General features: G+C 51.3%; 1 long non-coding RNA gene across 3 annotated transcripts in view; it reads right to left on the minus strand.

Annotated features, from left to right (window-relative positions):
• The window catches only part of LOC127487543 (uncharacterized), a 29,015-nt gene extending 12,096 nt beyond the window's left edge, over window positions 1-16,919 (minus strand). For all 3 annotated transcript variants that reach the window (XR_007914428.2, XR_011381314.1, XR_007914427.2), the window contains exon 1: window positions 16,739-16,919. This is a non-coding gene — a long non-coding RNA (uncharacterized lncRNA). The remainder of the gene's footprint in view (window positions 1-16,738) is intronic.
• Between the last annotated feature and the right edge of the window lie 900 nt (window positions 16,920-17,819).

Here is a 17,819-nt window from a genome sequence, read left to right on the forward strand (position 1 = left end):
CATGGGGTGAGAACGTAGGCAGTTTGTACATGTTGTGGCTGCCATTACTGTGAGTGTCGCAACACAAGGCGACATCTCCTGGGGTCCGATTGCCTGAGTGTGTGCGTCCACACCCGAGGAGGCCGGATTCCCATCATTACAAGGTGTATCATTGTAAAAATAGACCTGGGCAGGCGTCTAGCCTGGTGGCTGAGATGCCTGCCTCCCACATCAGAGCGCCTGGATTTGGTTCCCTGCTCCAGCTTCTGACTCCAGCTTCCTGCTAGCACAGGCTCTGGGAGGCAGCAATGATGGCTTAAGTGGTTGAGTTTTTCCCGCATGTGGAAGATGTACACTGAGCTCCTGGCTCCTGGCTGTTGGGGGCATCTGAGGAGTGAACCAGTGGATAGAAGCACTCGCTCTCTCTCTCTCTGTCTCAATCTCTTTCCTCTCTCCCCCTGCCTCTTGAATAAATAAATAAATAAAAACCAGCTCTGCCATCAGACAGGTCTTCAGATCTGCTCCAAACACACAGGCATAGCCAGAGGCCACCTCCACTAACACTAGCAAGCATGACTTTGCTCTAAGAAGTAACCCAATAGGCATTTGTTCCTAAAGCCACAGAAGTGTTTGCACAAAGGAGTCTCACAGATGCAGGAGGGGCTCTGGGAAGTTCCTCTTGGCCCCTGGCTGGGCTTGTCCATCACTCTGTTTCACTCAGCCCCTTTATCCCCACCCCACCCCCACTGTTTCTAATGCTGCCTTTTGCAAACTTTGCAAATTCCCTCCTGTTCTCCCTCCTCCTGACAACTTAATGAAGGGCACACAGAGTCTTGGTCCAGCTGGTAAAGATGATGGAACAGGGAAAAGAAGAAGAGCCGCTTAAAATGAGATCCAGCCCACTTCCAGTTTCCCCATCACGCTGGCAGAGACAGACAGCACAATTACAAAAACGTGCTGCAAATGAATCACTAAAAATATTTTAATCCTCTCCCCAGTCACGAGTTGAGTAAGTGATAATACTTACTTTATTAGACTGTCACTTAATGAGTTTCAGAATAGGCAAATTAAATACTAAAAGGAAATGAAAAATTGAGCAAAAGGAGAAATAGGACAAATTCTATGCTGGATTTCACTCTACCTAATGTCCAAAAACATCCATTATGTTTAATATAGAATTATACCCTGTATCAAGAGAACTATAGTTTACATATGTATATGTATAGTTTATATAAATGTGACAAATACTTTTACATTATGCTACATAATAATTACACATACATCCAATGTATCTCTATATTTACTATTTTTATCCTGAGGAGGGAAATCCCATCCTGAGGATCCTGGCTGAACTGTGGACATGGAAAAACCACGGGCCTGAAGTACCTGGCAGCGTGGTGAAAGTCCTTGTTGTACAATGGGGTCACACTGTGTGCACACTTCAGGCTACAGCTCTGCTTCTCTAATAAAGCAAGCGGGGGGCTGACATTGTGGTGCAGGTTCCACCACCTACGCCACCAGCATCCCACATGCACCCAAGCTTGACTCCTGGCTGCTCCGCTTCCAGTCCACGTCCCTGCTAATGTACCTGAGAAAGTAACAGAAGATGGCTCAAGTCCTTGGGCCCCTGCAGGTGGGAAACCTGGATGGAGTTCCAGGCTCCTGGCTTTGGCCTGGCACAGCCCAGATGTTGTAGCCATTTTGGAAATGAAGAAGCAGGTGGAAGAGCTCTCTCTCTCTCCATCTACTTTGCCTTTCACATAAATAAGTACAACTTTAAAGTAAATGAACAGGGGCTGGATCTGTGGCGCAGGCTAATCCTCCTCCTGGGGAGCCAGCGTCCCATATGGGTGCCAGTTCTAGTTCCAGCTCTCTGCTGTGGCTTGGGAAAGAAGTATATAGATGGCCCAAGTGCTTGGACCCCTGCGCCCGCAAGGGAGATGGGGAAGAAACACCTGGCTCCTGGCTTCAGATCAGCACAGCTCCAACCATTGTGGCCATTTAGGGAGAAAACCAATGGAAGGAAGACCTTTCTCTCTGTCTCTCCCTCTCACTGTCTGTAACAATACCTCTCAAATAAATAAATAAAAAAATCTTTATAAATAAGGGAGGGAGGAAGTTGGAACTGGATCCATAAAGCAAAGCCAGTTTCTGGCCGCACTTACTTGGGAATTTCATTTAGAAGGTGCTGTGTCCTGGCTTGAGCTAGATTTAAGCTTCTGGGTGAAACAATGGAGGTTTTTTAGGTATCTAGCACTTAGAGACCCCCTCTGTGGCTTTGGAAACTCCCACAGCCAAGTCGTGGTAGGAAGGTCTTGGCCACACTGTTGAGGCAGGAGGGGAAGACACACCTCCTCCCCACCTCATAGTCGCGAGGGTTGTGGTCAGAGCCCCTCAACATTCGTTCCAACAACTCCACTCTGGCTTGAGTCAGACAGAACTGGTTTCTCTTGTCTACAGCTGAAAGCCCTGGCAGCATGTGTGACCCACCTTCTTCTCAAATGTGTTTTGTCCCAATGCAGCACTTGTTTCCATAGCAATATTTATTGAATGAAGAGCAGATCATAACTCAAACAGATTGTGGAGCAGGGGTAATGTCTGGTAAAAATACCCAGTGGTGCATCTTTTTCTAAATGCAGTGTTAATCATTTTAATGCATGAAATGATCAGAATGAGCCTGCTCTGGTTCCTGGAGGGAAATTATGTTAAAAGACATTAACAATCAACTCCGTTTTGCAAATAGATGGCTTGTTAACAGGCGGCCACTCTTGTGGTTTTCAGAGTTGGTTGGAGGCTGGTGTCTTGGGGAATCACAAACACCCACAGCCTGTTTTGTGTGGGAGCCTAATGAGTGCTCAGAGCCTCCAGGCCCCAGGGCTGGGGTCTGGCTTTAAGCAGGACAGTCTCTCCTGTCCGACTGCTTGCCTGGATGGGGTGGGGGTGGAGGATTCCCATTTAGGATGAAAATATCCTGGATAGCTGTCACCAAAACATAGCAGGCAGTGAGGTGATGTCTACATTGCAGCCCAGGGCTATGCAAGGACAGCAACAAGACCCTGAGTGGGAGGGGGGGGTCTGGGAAGGAGAGTGGCCGGTGACTGAGGAGGGGTCCAAAGTCACCCAGAGTGGCACTGTTCTATCCAGCTTGGCTCTGCTGGCCTCACTCCCTGAACCAGCCATGTCCACAGCATGTACGTGACATTGCAAGTGATCAAGAGATGGTTTAAGGACATGGGAGCATTGCTGGTTTCTAAGCAGCTGTAGAACTGACTACAGCATCCACAGATTTTGGTGAACAAACCCCTCTCCTGGGACAAACCATGCTCTTTTTACTATCCCACTTCCCTCAGCCTCAGTCTCTCTCCCATGCCCATTGGCATCCTATTTGAATGCTCTGCTCCCTGTCCATCCCTTCTCCACGGCCCAGTGCTGCTCTGCCTTCAACCCATCTCCCCACTCTACTCCCACCTCTGTGACCCACTGGGTGGCAGGGACCCAAGAACTCAGACCATCTCCCTCTGCTTTCCCAGCCCATTATCAGGGAGCTGCATCAGAAGTGGAGCAGGGACCAGCTCTGAGGCAGAGGGGTAATGCCAGCATCCCACACTGGCACCTGTTTGTGTCCCAGCTGCTCCACTACCTATCCAGCTTTCTGCCAACAGCCTGGGAAAAGCAGCAGCTGATGATTCAAGTGCTTGGGCCCCTGCCACCCACATGGGGAACCTGGATGAAACTCCTGGCTCCTGGCTTCAGTCTGGCCCAGCCCCGGCCATTGAAGCCATCCGGGGAGTGAACCAGCAGATGGAAGACCTCTCTCTCTGTAAGCATGACTTTCAAATAAATAAATATTTTTTTTTAAAAAGAGAGAGAAGTGGAATAGCTGGGACTTGAACCACCCATATGGGATGCCAGCATCACAGGCAGTGGCTTAATTCTAAACAACACTCTCTTTGTGCCCAGAGGTGCAAGAGAGGGCAAGCAGAACACGAAGTCTGCGTGACAGCCCCACCAGTGAGTAGCCAATCTGTATCGTGCCCGTGTTTCTACCCAGGGGCTCCCGAGAGCCTTGGAGGTAGCTGGCAGGTGTTTTATAGGCTCGGGAGGGCTGTGTGTGTGCCAGCTCCAGACGTGTGACGCTTGTTGTGCCCTGACGGACAGTTTGTCAAAGGCCTCGGGCATCCTGAGTTCCTAACATGGCTCCCTCTCCCCAGCCACTGGGACTGCAGCTGGAAAGGTAAGCAGACACCACTCCTGCGGGAACCTGGTGCAGTTCAGACACATCCTGGGGCGGCAAACATGGCATCTCCTTCGGTGTCTACGCCCCCTGCTCTCTCTCGCTCGCACATGTCTTCACCAAGCCACCTTCCTACTTCATCCGCGAGAGTCACCCCCAGGACCTCCATAAAACCCGCAGCGCCTGCATTTCCTGGGGAAGTCCCTCCTCCCTCTCTCACCCAGCAGCCCTTCGCTGGGCTGTGGGGCCCCTGCCCTACCTGACACCAAAGCTGCTGGGTGACGACACCCTTGACCCCATGGCCCTAGCCATCGCCAAAGACCACGGCCCTCAGGTCAGTCTTCTGAGAGTCAGTGCCCTGCTGTTCTCACAGGTCTGTATTGTTATGTTTAGATACCTTTCATAGACACATTCATTCCACAGCTGGGAGAGGGGGGAACTGGGACTTGGGAGGTGAGGGGAAGAGGTCTGAGTGGAGGCTGAGCAGCTCTGGTGCAGGCAGAACCAGCATAGCCTACACAGAAGCTACTCACCCTTCCCAGCTCCGAGGCCCAGTATCGGGTGCGCTGAACAAGACTCCTCCTGAGGATTGTCCAGCTGTCTCTCTTGGTCACTGACAGGCAGCTCCACCCAAGCCATCTCCCAGTTCACTGTTCATTACTATCCACATTACTACTCACACACACAGACAAATCCACACAGACTGACCCACACTCACACACACACACACACACATACACACAAACCCACACACAACCTACCCTAATACATACACACACAACCCACACTCACACTTGGACAAAGCCACACATGACTACCCTCACACATACACACACAACCCACACTCACACATACACAAATCCACACACAGACTGACCTACCCTAACACACACACACACACACACAGAAACCCACGCACAACCTACCCTAACACATACACACACAACCCACACTTACACATACACAAATCCTCACATGACTGCCCTCACATACACATAGACAAATCCAAACACAACCACCCTCACACACCCATGTAGACAGATCCACACATAACCCACCCTCACACACCCCTACACAAATCCACATACAACCACCCTCACACACACAAATCTACACACAACCCACCCTTACATACACAAACAGACAAATTCACCAAACACAAACAAAACCACTTCTCCTTGCCTGCTTCCCAGACACCATCTGAGGAAAGGCGGGAGAGAGAGGTATGTGTGGCAGAAGAGAAGGCCTTCAGTAAAGGTGACATCAATGTGGTTAAGGTGACACCAATGTGATCAAGGTTACATTGACTTTGCCAAGATGACATTAAGGTGGCCAAGGTGATCCCTGAGCAGACCTGATCGGAGATAAGGGCACATGTCTGGCTGCCATCTGGCTGGCCCTTGGCTGGGAAGCTTTGGGTGTTCCCAACAGAACTGGGAGGATCTGCAGAGTCCATTTGGCTGAGTGCAACTACATGTAGTTCCCCTACACACACACTATATAGGTATCTAGATACCTATCTATCTAGATAGATATATACATATACATCTATATACACACATAGATATAGATACAGAACACAAGGGAACAGAAACCAAGGGAAGGAGGACTAGAAGAAAGCAAGGGGTTATGGACTGAGCAAGACTCGGCTCCCCAAACACTTGGAGACACTGGGACTCAATGTCTATGTTAACATAGTACTTGGATCAATGACAAGGGTTGGTGGGTTAGAGTAGAGGTGTCCAAAGCTGGGGCCTTTGGAAAGGGGTAGAGCTAGATGAGGTTGTTAGGGAGGGTTCTGGGGTTGAATCAGGGTAGCTCCATAAAGAAAGTCCACATGAGGGCAAAGGGAGGAGAGCCCTCGTGATCCTGCATCCCGGCTCACAACGTGATGCGTCCTCCACCAGGTGCCAGGCTCACAGGCACCTGTGAACTGTGACCCTCCAACCTCAAACCTGAAATAAGCCTTTTCTTTCCCAAGAAGCTCCTCTTGGGTATTCAGTGAAAGTAACAAAACCTGGCAAGCACACGAAGAGCAGGGTAGGTGGAACCTGTGATGATGCTGTCCATCCCGTTTCTCCATGCATGGCTGTGGGCCACACAAAGCAGCAGCCTGTGATGAAGGGTCCCTCCCAGGTGCCCCAGCATTGCACAGGTGCTCTCTCAGGGGACGCATGGCCTCTGCCCAGGAAGCAGGAGGGCTCCATCTGAGACAAGACTCCTGCAGCAGGTGACTCCCAAGTTATGTGGGGCTACATCTTACAACAGCCTGCACCTTCCAGGGCCCTGCCCTCCCCCAACCCCTTCAGACCAAGCACTATAGGAGGGAGGCCTGCAAGGCAGTGCCTACTCAGGTTCCAGTGAATTCTGCTCCATCCAAGGTGTGAACTGGAGCCTATCTAGGGGAAGCAATGGGCATGGCATATTTTAACCAACTGATTGAAACCCCAGAAAACACAGAGTGAAAGCCAGCACTCACTGGTCAACAGCAAGAGCGCAGATGTCAATGTGCACAGTCTCTCATCATGATGAGCATGGAGCCCCAGTGATGCCGTGGCTGGAGAGCAGGACTCCAAGTTCTAGTGGAGCTACAAGAACAGGGACTGGGCAGTTTCTCACATAGATGGAACATGTGACCACAGCAGCAAACCGGCCTCACACAGAGTGTTTCATGCTGGGAACAGTGGCTCTCCTGTGAGCCCTCTAAGTAAATACGACCCAAGGAATCAAATCAGTGAAGACATCTGTGAACCAATTAAAACCTGGCAACGCCAATCACTAGCTTTGATGCTTAGGTTTTCTGACAGGCAATTTGGCTGTGAGGCCCAAGCAGTGACTCCACTGCTGGGTCAAATGCCCTCCTGCTGAGAACTTGTGCCACCTCTTCGGGAAGATGCTCCCAAGTCCTCCCCACCTCGACCCCACCCCGGGTGGCACCAAAAGTGCATTCCCTGCCTCCAGGCCCCTTCGCTTTGCTGAATATTGTTCATGTGCTCAGTGAACGCCTGCTGGGCAGATGAAGGGGTGGATGGAAATGACTGTGTGTTAACGCAAAGGAGAGAAGACTTGTCCCCAAGGGCCAGCTGAGGACTCAGAAGGTGCGGCAGCATGAGATGACCACTCAGGAACTAGTCATGGATTGAGAATTAGATGCAAACCTTTTTCCTTATTCCAAATTCACCATCTTTTCAGAGAAGAACCTCCACTGTGAGAAGTTATTTATATTAACACAGAGAATTCTAATGGCAGCCCTGGGGCTTGCTCAATGTGGTGACATTGAGCAAACCAATTAACCTTTCCCTTTCATTGTCTGTTAAATAAGCAAACAGCCCCATGTGTGTGTCTTCAAGGGCCTCCTTGAAAAACAATGCCAGACAAAACTTTAAATTATAAGCACAAAGCCATCAGTCAAGCTTTCTGAAATTGAGCCAAAGAACAAAACTCTGAAGTAGAGATCATGGACATGTTGTACCCTCAGCTCAGATCACAGAATACCGGGGGCCAGCATCGTGCAGGTCAAGGCTCAGGGCCGGAATGGCATCTCTCCATTGTGTTAATGTGTTCAGATACTGCGCATCTGGCCTGGTTCATGAAGAAACAGAAAAAGGTCAGGACTTCAATTCTTTGTCTCTATTACTGCTCTGTTTATGTGACAAACGTCGTGGGGCTCTTCTCTATTCATGTCATTTAGTAAGAAAAGTACCACCTTTTCTCCTTCCAACAAAGTAGACTAAAAAGGGAGGAAAAGCTAGGTCAACTTTCTCAAAGTCTCAGGAAATGAGAAACCACAAGCAAAATGTGTTAAGGCCTTTCTGGGGGTGCTGAGAGCTTTGCTTTTCCTGATAGATCTCTGGGGAGGGAGGGGTGCGTGCTGTGCATTCTGTTCTCTTCCGAGGATCAAACGTGGCTGTGCAAACTCACCTGGGAAGCCCTCTGCCAGCGCTGCTGTCATCCTGGGGACAGCGAGGCCAGGCTTTCTCTCGGGATGAGGCAGCACTGGCATTGGCCAAGTACAGAACTCCTACCAGACGGAGCATCACAGGGCTACAGGTGCCAGGACCCCACACCACAGCCGCAGACATGGCTCAGGCAGCCCACCTAGGGGAAGGGGCCCTGTGTTCCACTGGGGGCTCTCAGGGAAGGCAGGAAGCTCCCCAGGCACCACCTCTCCAGCGGCACAGACAAGCACAAGGCTCCCAGCATGGAGGAAACGTGGTGCTGACTCACCCCAGGAGGGACTCAGCTAGCTGTGCACAGTTCTGCTGAATCCTTGCTTCACAAAGTCCCAGCATCTGACTCAGCAGTGCTGGGGTCTGAGTCGCCAGCCGCATGTCCACCCAGGAGGAGGACCAGAACCCAGAGCCTGGGAGAGCCAGGAGTAAGGCGCTGGGTCTGGCCATGTGAGGTAAGTGTTTGCCAGACACCTTTCCAGAAAAGAAAGAACATGCAGTTTCCAGAAGTTTTAGCAGCAGAAACATACTTTTAGGAACAGATGCCGCCCAGCTTATGATGGGTTATGTCCCCTGTGGAAAATGCGTTTACTGCCCCGACCTGCTGAACGTCCACCTCAGCAACACGGTGCCCTGTAGAGTGAGAGCGACCACGGGGCTGCCTGGGAGCTGTGCTCGCTGCACTGCCCGGCTTCATGAGATACGGGCCCAACCACGGCTGGCCGGGGAAGATTCGGATCCCAGATTCTTTGAAGGATGGTTTCTCTGAACGCAAACCACGTTGGCACCATTGCCCACCATGGGAAAGGCAGAGCTCTCTGGGTCTTCTCTGTTGCCTGTTTATGGCCTCCCACATCCGGGGACTGAGCAAGAATGGAGTGGGAAATGAGACCCCAGAGGAAGGCTCTGCTTCTGTTCTTACTCACCATTGTACCTCCTCCCTGTTGCCTCCAGCACTGAGGAAACTGCAGGGAGCTGGTGGCTAATCAGCCTACGTGGCAGGAACGTCGGCAACTCAGCTCTCCCGAAGGCCCAGGGAAGAAGGGCAGATGGCCCTTACTTCATCCTCCTCCCTATCTCTCGGCAGCATCAGCCTCACTGCCCTGAGAGTCACTCACACTCAGCGTCCTCTGACCTTTGTCCCCTTACCACGGTTCCCCAGACCCCTCCAGCAGGCAGCCTGGCTCTGCAGAACGTCCTGTGTGCGTAGCAAGCGGCACGGCGTGCAATGCTGAGCCTGCACCCAGGAGAGCGTGTGGAGGCCCCACTCAGTTCTTCGGGGCAGAGTACAGGGTGTAAGCATAATTCACAAGAGAATATTTCTGTACTCAGAATCCTTCAGACACATCCAAATTTCCCTGCTTTTACAAGAAAAATCTTTCTTATGCTCTTGGCGTCTACTCATCATCAAAATCCTCCTCTCTCTTCTGTCTCCAACCTCAGAGGAACCCCCACGCCCCACCTTCTCTGTGGCCTGCCTTTTGGGAGTAGACTATTAACATTACAGCATCACATTCGAAATGTATTTGTAATGGACAAAGCGTTCAGAAATATAAATTCTCTAAATAAAAGTGTCATGCTCCCAGTAAAATAAGATGGATTTATTTTTCTTTTGTGTATCGGCAGCATAATAAGTCTCCACCATTAAGAGTCTCGTGTAGAATATCAAGATTCACGGGTTTACCATCAGCATGACCCCCACTGAAGATGATTTAACTTCTCTGCAGATGCCCCAGGAAGGCTTGGGCGCAACTCAGAGGCTCTCGGCAAATCAGCCGTGGTCAGATCCTGGGACGAGCAGACCCTCTGAATGTCTGCAGCAGATTATTTAAGAGAAAGGACGGAAGTAGGCCAGCACTAGAATAATAACTTTTAAAACCCCACTAAGAATTTGTGATGCAGAAAAATCTTGGTTTGAAGAATGCCTCACTGTTTCACAGATGCAGATTTGCCAGAAGTCATACCATGTCTCCCAAAACACCTGCCTCGCCCTCGGTCTCTTCTCTGCCTCTGCGACTTTCAAATAAAATGAAAGCAAACAGAAACTGCTGCATCCCATATCCAAGAGCACGGATTCCTGGCTGTCCATTCCCAATTCCAGCTTCCTGTTAATGCACATCCTAAGAGGTAGCAAGTGATGGCTCCAGTATTTGGGCCCTGTGACTTCCATGGGAGACCAGAATGGAGTTACAGACTCCTGGCTTTGGCCTGGCCCATCTCTGGCTGGTGATGGTATTTGGGGAGTGAACCAGCAGGTCAAAGATCTTTCTGTTTCTTTCTCTCTCCCACTCCCTATCTCTGTCTCTCCATCTAGCCAATAAAATCGTAATAAGCAAATAGAAATTCAAAATCAACTGCAGTGAAGCCTGAGTATAATATTTTGCCACGAGGTATACATCAGTGCTCTCAAACTATTCAAAGCAGGCTCCAAGTTCAACAGCAGGGCCTAGTGCCTGGGCCCCCATTCACAGGTTAGAAGCAATGTGCATGTCCCACTGTCTTCTGGTGTCATTGTGTTTAAGAAGTTATGATAAACGGATCTTAAATAAGAATGCAGTAGGAGAGGGAGTAGGAGGAGGGATGGGAGTGGGGGAGGGAGGGTGGGTATGGGGGGAAGAATCACTATATTCCTAAAGCTGTACCTATGAAATTTGTATTCATTAAATAAAAGATTTCTTAAAATTTTTTTACAGAAAATAAAAAAAGACGTTATGATATGTGGGGAAATTAGTTACACGAAGCAATTCAAAGATGGTGCCCAGAGGAAGTAAGATGGGTGGAACTCAAAGTGGTTTGTCACTAAGGCTGATTGGCCACGCAACATCAGGGGAAGTGACGACAACTGATGACATGTATATAGACATGTGGCTAGTCCTGTAAAAATCGGCCTGTAAAATGACCGTTTAAGTGATTGGTTGGTCCTTAGCCCTGCCCCAATGACTGCAGTTTTGTGCTATAAAATCCTCTGTTAGGTGCGAAATAAACGAGTCCCTGCTGGACTTGGCTCCCCGCTGTGTCTGATCGTCTCCGGGATCGGGAGGCTGGGGAACAGGTGAGCGGCTCACTTAACCTTCCTCAGGCCCGGTCCATCCTCGTACGGGTGGACTGAGACCCTGCAATGATAGATAAGCTGTCGTGATCAGCTGTGATGGGTAAGTCGCCGTGGTCATAGTACACAATCCGCAGACTTGAAAGCCAAGAGTCTCCAGTAGCCAAGTTGAGTGCAGTGATCAAACAATACCTACAGTTGTGCTTTGGGGTATATACTACATTATTTCACATCACAGTAATCAGGACAAAAGCTTGGAAGTTCATGCAAATGGATTTGGCCAGCTGTGTAAGTTAAGAGCTGGGTTTAACTGCTAGGGACAGAGAGTCCGTACACTGGAGGTGTGAACATAGCGGACACAGGTCTCCGCCCAGGAAAAGGTTCTGGCTGGAGGACCCAGCTCACCTCAGCCATGATGGGCAGCAGCTTCTCAGCACCTGGTTCCCTGCAGAAGAACCGGGAGCTCAGTGGGTATCTCAGAGGGCTGTCTGACGTGAGCACCAAGCCACGTCCGGGAGCCCTCAGATCAAGACCACCGCCATCCACGGAGGGCCTCTCCACACCCAGGGAACAGACAGGCCAGGCAGCAGACACTCCTCCATGGGATTCTAGGTCATTACCTGGAAAGGACAAAAAGGCCTTGCGCTCTCCGCTCAATGGAGGACAAGCTGAAAAGTCCTCAGCTGTTGTCACAGTTCAGAACCACGGGTGGGCTGAAATGACTGCGAGGTCTTCACGGTATCTTCAGTGAAAACCATCTACAGAGCAGTTTCTGGTGTAACCCCAGTCTACAGGAAATATGTGTATAGGGGCGAGCATTGGTGCCACAGTAAAGTCACTGCTTGGGATGAGTGCATGCCATATTGAAGAGCCTGAGTTTCAGTCCTGGCTGCTCTGCTTCTGATCCAGCTTCCTGCTGATCACATGCTGGGAGGCAGATGATGGCTGAAATACTTAGGTTCCTGTCACCCCCACAGGACACCCCTGGCTTCAGCCTGGCTCAGTCTTGGCTATTGTGGCACTGGGGGAGTGAACCTACAGATGGGCGATCTGTCTCTGTCTCTCTGCATTTCCAACAGAAATGAAGATTAAGATTACATATATGCATTCTAGTTATTTAATATATTCATTGTTTTGAAAAGGCTGGAAGAACAAGCCAAGACACTAGCGGTCATCCCCTCCTGGAGGTGGAATTGAGGGGCCACAGCTGGACGTGAAGAGGCCTCCTTTGGGACACTGGCCTGAAGCAGAGAGGAGGAGTAAGGCACGGCCAGAGATGAGGGCAGCCAGAGCAATGGAGAACTGCAGTGTGGGTGTGAGGGAAGCTGCGCTGCCAAGGGACACCTGGATCCCCTGGGTCAAGATGCCCAACAGATAGGCAGGGACACCCAAGCTCAGGGCAAGAGTCTCACCTGGGCGGTGAGAGGAGGGAGAAAGACAGGGACCAGACAGGTGGCAGGAGGGGCAGCAGACAGCGGGACCACACCGTGCACACTGTACACACACCCCTGTCTCACCACACACACTTCCTACCTCACCACACACACCTTCCCTTCATCTCAGAGCAGGGGCTGCCAGTGCAAAGTGAAAAACAAAAACATCCACAGTGCCCTCCTCTCCTGGGTGCCTGGAGGCCCTGGGGGCGGGGGGAGTGCTGAGCCCTCGTTCTAACAGCGTGTTCCGTGGCCAGTGGACCCAACTGTGTCCCACAGACCCCTGGGTCCATCGTATGGGAAAGGAGATAAAAGATTCAACCATGCATGCTGGAGGCCACGTTTGGGACAAGATTTCTGTGTGCCCCTCAGCAGTCAATCCCTCTACCCAACCTCAGATGTTCACAGACGCTCTGGGCTCAGCGGTGCCATCTGAACTGCGGGCCCACTCAGACTTGGGAACGGCCATCTCCGGCGGTGGAGAAAGTCAGTGTCCTGCTCCCCAGAGTCCACCCAGAGGTGAGGAGCTGGCGGTCCCAGGAGTGTGCATGTGTGTGCGTATGTGTGTACACATGTTCATGTGCATACGTGTACATGTGTATGTATGTGTGCAGACACATCAGGGTGGCGTGTGACACTTCTGGTTTCTGGCCATAGCTCCAAGTTTCTGGAGGATGGTCCGAGGCACAGGCACGAGATTAAGAGGGGACAATGGACCATGGGCTCTTTTTAAAAGAAGGGACATGGGTGAGGTCAAAGGTTTAGACTCATTTAGGAACGAGGCTGGTAATCTCGGGAGAAGGAACCCTGGGATGCACTATGAAGCCTCTGATTTCATTCCGCCCCAAGCCATCTGTCTCTTGTTTGAGGGATTTTCCATGTAATGTGACCACTGCTGTGCCACTGAGCCAGGTCCCCAGCCAGGCTGGCAGCCCGGGAAGCTGACAAGGCAGAGAGAACAGGGCCTTCCCGCCAACCTGCATGAGCTCCCTAAGGAGTGAAGGGACCGTGCAGGCTCACCGCTGTCACTGTTCATCTAATTTTCCCTTTGTCTGTTCTTTGCAAATAGCATGGCATTCTCTTTGATGTCTGAAGAAACCTGATTCTTTCACAGGTCACTGACTCTTTTAAGAACAAGACGTGAAACCTAAACAGCAAAGATGCCTGTTTCAGGCACCACTCTTGCAGATGGTGTTGTCGCTAGTGCTCAGCTTTGACTGCCATCAGTCTCACCACGACAGCAACCATTTCTGATGACTGTTGTTCCTGTTTTCCCCACTGGACAGCTTAAACATGGCTCTCAAAGGATGGCTGCTTCCAGAAAACTGCCCAGTTTATTGGATCCACAAGAACGGTGGTTGTCTGTCAGTCAGCAGAACTGGCCCTTACAGAGGGAACTGTGGGCACATTCGTCCCAATTTGCTGACTTCCAATGAAGCAGTGTCTCCCAGGGAGGTCCCTTTGTCCGTGAATCTGGGCAATCAGAGGGCTACAGAGCTGCAGCCATAAGAGCTCGAAGCCTGCATGGCAGTCGATCCTGCTAACCCTTGAGGAAACCAAGAGCCAAACATTACAGCCCTGGTAAGGTTGGCCCCGCAGCAGGGCTAAGATAGGCTCCAGCTACCGATTCAAAGACAGGTGCTCTCGTCTGATCTGCGCGGCCCCTTGAGTGCTTCACTGAGACAGCCTGGTTGCCCCCTGTGCTGGCTCTGCAAAGCTTCCATATTCGTAAGTGAAATGATCACCAGCCCTTCTTCCCTGACGTGCAATTTAGAACTATGATTTATTAAGCTCCAGCTGGACACCAGCCACAATGCCATTTCATGCACATGGACACATGTGGGGGTCAAGTGACCTGGAATCACTCTTCTGGAAGCTGTAAAGTTTAAGGCATCACTGAGTGGAAAACAGATGGAAGACATCCAGGCAGAGAACCTCATCCCCGCCACATGGCTGTGAACTGGACTGGCCAATGTCTGCACGCACAGAAGGAACGTCCTGAGCTGTCCTCAGGCCCCAAGTGAATGTGGAGTGGGTACAAACCCGTGTGCCTGGAGTGTGCTATGTGAGCAAGTGGTTCAGGATGCAGCGGGGTCAGCTTAGCAACGGGGAACACAGGGCCCCAGGACGCTAGAGGAGGTGAGGAGCAAAGATCTCCAGACGTCTAACACACCTCTGCCCCTCTGCCCATGTGGCCAGAGAGAAGGCCAGGCACAAACCCCACTAGTCTGCTGCCACCACTGGGCATCTGCCCTCGTCACATCTTTCTCACCTGTGCACCTGCCCTTGTCACCTTCCCAGTTAGCTCATCCCAGCCTGGTTTCTCTGAGTTGTGGCAAGTTTAATGCATCTTGGGCAGTCACTGCTTCATAACTGTCCCCAAGCCCACGCTGACTGAGGATATTAGAGCCCATGACCATGCAAGGAGATCCCGTGCACCCCAGGGAGGGTGCCCAGTAGGGCAGAAAAGAAGCCTGGCCTCGCCACCTGGCATCCGTGCAGCGCAGAGCAAACTCCACAGACTGAGCAGTGGTGGCCAGGCCACCTGAGTTCACGCAGCGGACACAAGGAGGTGTTCATGTGTGTCTCAGGATCCAGGGCTCCTAACTGAGCCCACGTCTAAGATAGGCGCAAAGCACTTGCAGAGAACCGCTGAAGGAGCAAATTAGTAAGGCTCAAGCTGTGCCGTGAGCCTCTGAATTCCATGTTCCAACAAAGCGTCTCCAGCTGTGCTCTGAGTCCATGAAATCATCTTTAAAGATGAAGACAGGTAAGGGTTCCGCCCAGAGGCCAGCGCGGCACGTGGCTGGATCAGTTCAGTCCCCAAGGAGCAGACGTCAGGCAGGCACACAGAGACGTGCAGGTTTGTGTCAGGTCCTGCCTGATTACAGATGTTGATATTTCCTCACTCTGGATTTTTTCATGAATTTTAACAAATTTTCCTTTAATTGTGATTCATTTTTATCACTAAGCTATTTTGTGCTCCTCCCCCTAAATTTAATGTCCCTAAGTGTACTACTTGCTTCACTGTCCCATCTTGGCAGCCCCATGAAAGCCAGAGACAGGAAGTGATGTGGGAGGGAGCTTGGGAGGAGGTGACACTGGGGTCAGGGTTGGAGGACAGGGGTGCTGTGGGCAAAACAGCAACGGGAAAATGGGCAGGGACAGAGAAGCAGCCTAGGGCAGGTGTGGCTCTTGGATGGCAGTATCTCATGTCCAGAGAGCTCTTCTGTGTCTGGCTCTGTGCTTTAACAAAGCTCCCACTGTGCACTCGGCTCAGAACCAGCTGCTGCTGCAGAGACCACGCAGGGCTGTTCATGGTGCAGTGGTCAAGACGTGGGAATGCATCCCATATCAGAGGGCCTGAGTTCAAGTCCCAGCTCCTCCTTTTCTGGTCCAGCTTCCTGCTACTGCACCCCTGGGAGGCAGCAGATGGTGGCTCAGGTACACGAGACCCTGTAACCCACGTGAGAGACCAGGATGGACTTCCTGCCTCCTGGCTTCACCATGGCCCAACTCTGGCTGTTGTGAACTACTGGGGAGCGAAGTGGATGGAAGACTTCTGTCTCTGCCTCCCTACCTCTCTATCTTTCAAATGAAATAAATCTAAATAAAAAAAACTTAAATTTAAAAATCAAAATGTTTCTTAAAAGAAAGCAAGCAAGCCTGTATGGGTGTAGAAACAAGACAGTAGAAGTGAGCTGGAGCCAGAGGGGGGCTGGACCAGAACACAAGAGCAGGAGAGGTGTGGATGGCATGGCTGCCTTGAGCTCGTCACAGGGTGGTGTGCGTGGGGAATGGCGGGAAGAGAAGCAGGACAAGATGTTAAGGGCCGCGTTTCTTCCCTGTCTCGTTACTTCAGGCCTGGCCCGTGGAGCAGCCCTTGCCTGTCCAAGCAACAGGTGCCCCCTGCACATCCGGACCCTGGCTGCTGCAGAGAGGAACAAGATCCTGTCCCCCCAGGGACAGCAGGTCAGATGTCTCCTCACCGGGGTCAAGGGTGCCTGGCTGGCCCCAACCACTGAGGGGCCTGCAAGAGTGAGTTTCAGCAGCGAGTGCAACGCCGACCCGCGGAGTCGCGTGTTTTACCTACCTTTCCCTTGCGATCCACTGAAATGCACCGCCCGCGTTCCAGCACTGCTCTCAGCACACACCTCTGCACCTGGCCATGCCACATCCTTTCCCAGGCCCTGGCGTGTGTGACAGCCTGGCCTCGTACGCTGTTCCAAGGTCCTGCATTTGTCTCTGCTGGAGGGCGGGGCAAGAGGTCTAATTAGCAGAGTTCAGGGTGGAGGAAGCACAAGGCCAGAGTCTGGCTCCAGCCTGGAACATGAGCACTGCCGCCTCGGGAGAGCCCGCAGAGGACATGCTCAGGGACATGACGTGTTGTCACACAGTTCATGATACTTTGCTGCTTATTCAACGTGGGTGACGCAGCTGTCACTAACAAGACCTATGTCATCAGGGATAAGTGACAAAATCAGCAGCCAACCCCAAGCGTGAGTCCTCACTCAAGACTGATGGCTATGACTTAAATGAAAATTGGTAGGTTCTATTCTAAGGGTTTCTGAAGTCTCAACCTAAGACAGCAGTTTTTAAATTGAAGTCTGGGCCAGCACCATGGTGCAGTAGGTTAATCCTCTGCCTGTGGTGCCAGCATCCCATATGGGCGCTGGTTCTAGCCCCAGCTGCTCCTCTTCCAATCCAGCTCTCTGCTGTGGCCTGGGAAAGCAATAGAGGATGGCCCAAGTCCTTGGGCCCCTGCACCCACATGGGAGACCAGGAGGAAGCTCCTGGCTCCTGGCTTCTGGCTTCGGATCAGCATAGCTTTGGCCATTGCGGCCATCTGGTTAGTGAACCAAAGGAAGGAGGACCTTTCTTTCTGTCTCTCCCTCTTACTGTCTATAACTCTACCTCTCAAATAAATAAATAAAAATCTAAAAAAAAAAAAAAAGCAGCAGCTCATCTTTTAAAAAAATAAATTGAAGTCTGCTGGGTCCCTGGCAATCCAGACCCCCTGGGGTAAGCATGGAAAATGTTCACTTACACTCCCTAACTCTGGATCTCTGGAGGGGGATTAACAAATCGGAGATTGGAACAAACTGTCTGGGGGGTTCTGTGCATCTGGGGCTTGAGGTCTGGAGTCCCATGTAGTCATGACCTCAGGGCAGGTG

The sequence above is a fragment of the Oryctolagus cuniculus genome, chromosome 13 (genome assembly GCF_964237555.1).
Source record: "Oryctolagus cuniculus chromosome 13, mOryCun1.1, whole genome shotgun sequence".
In the NCBI taxonomy this organism is placed as follows: Eukaryota; Metazoa; Chordata; class Mammalia; order Lagomorpha; family Leporidae; genus Oryctolagus; species Oryctolagus cuniculus.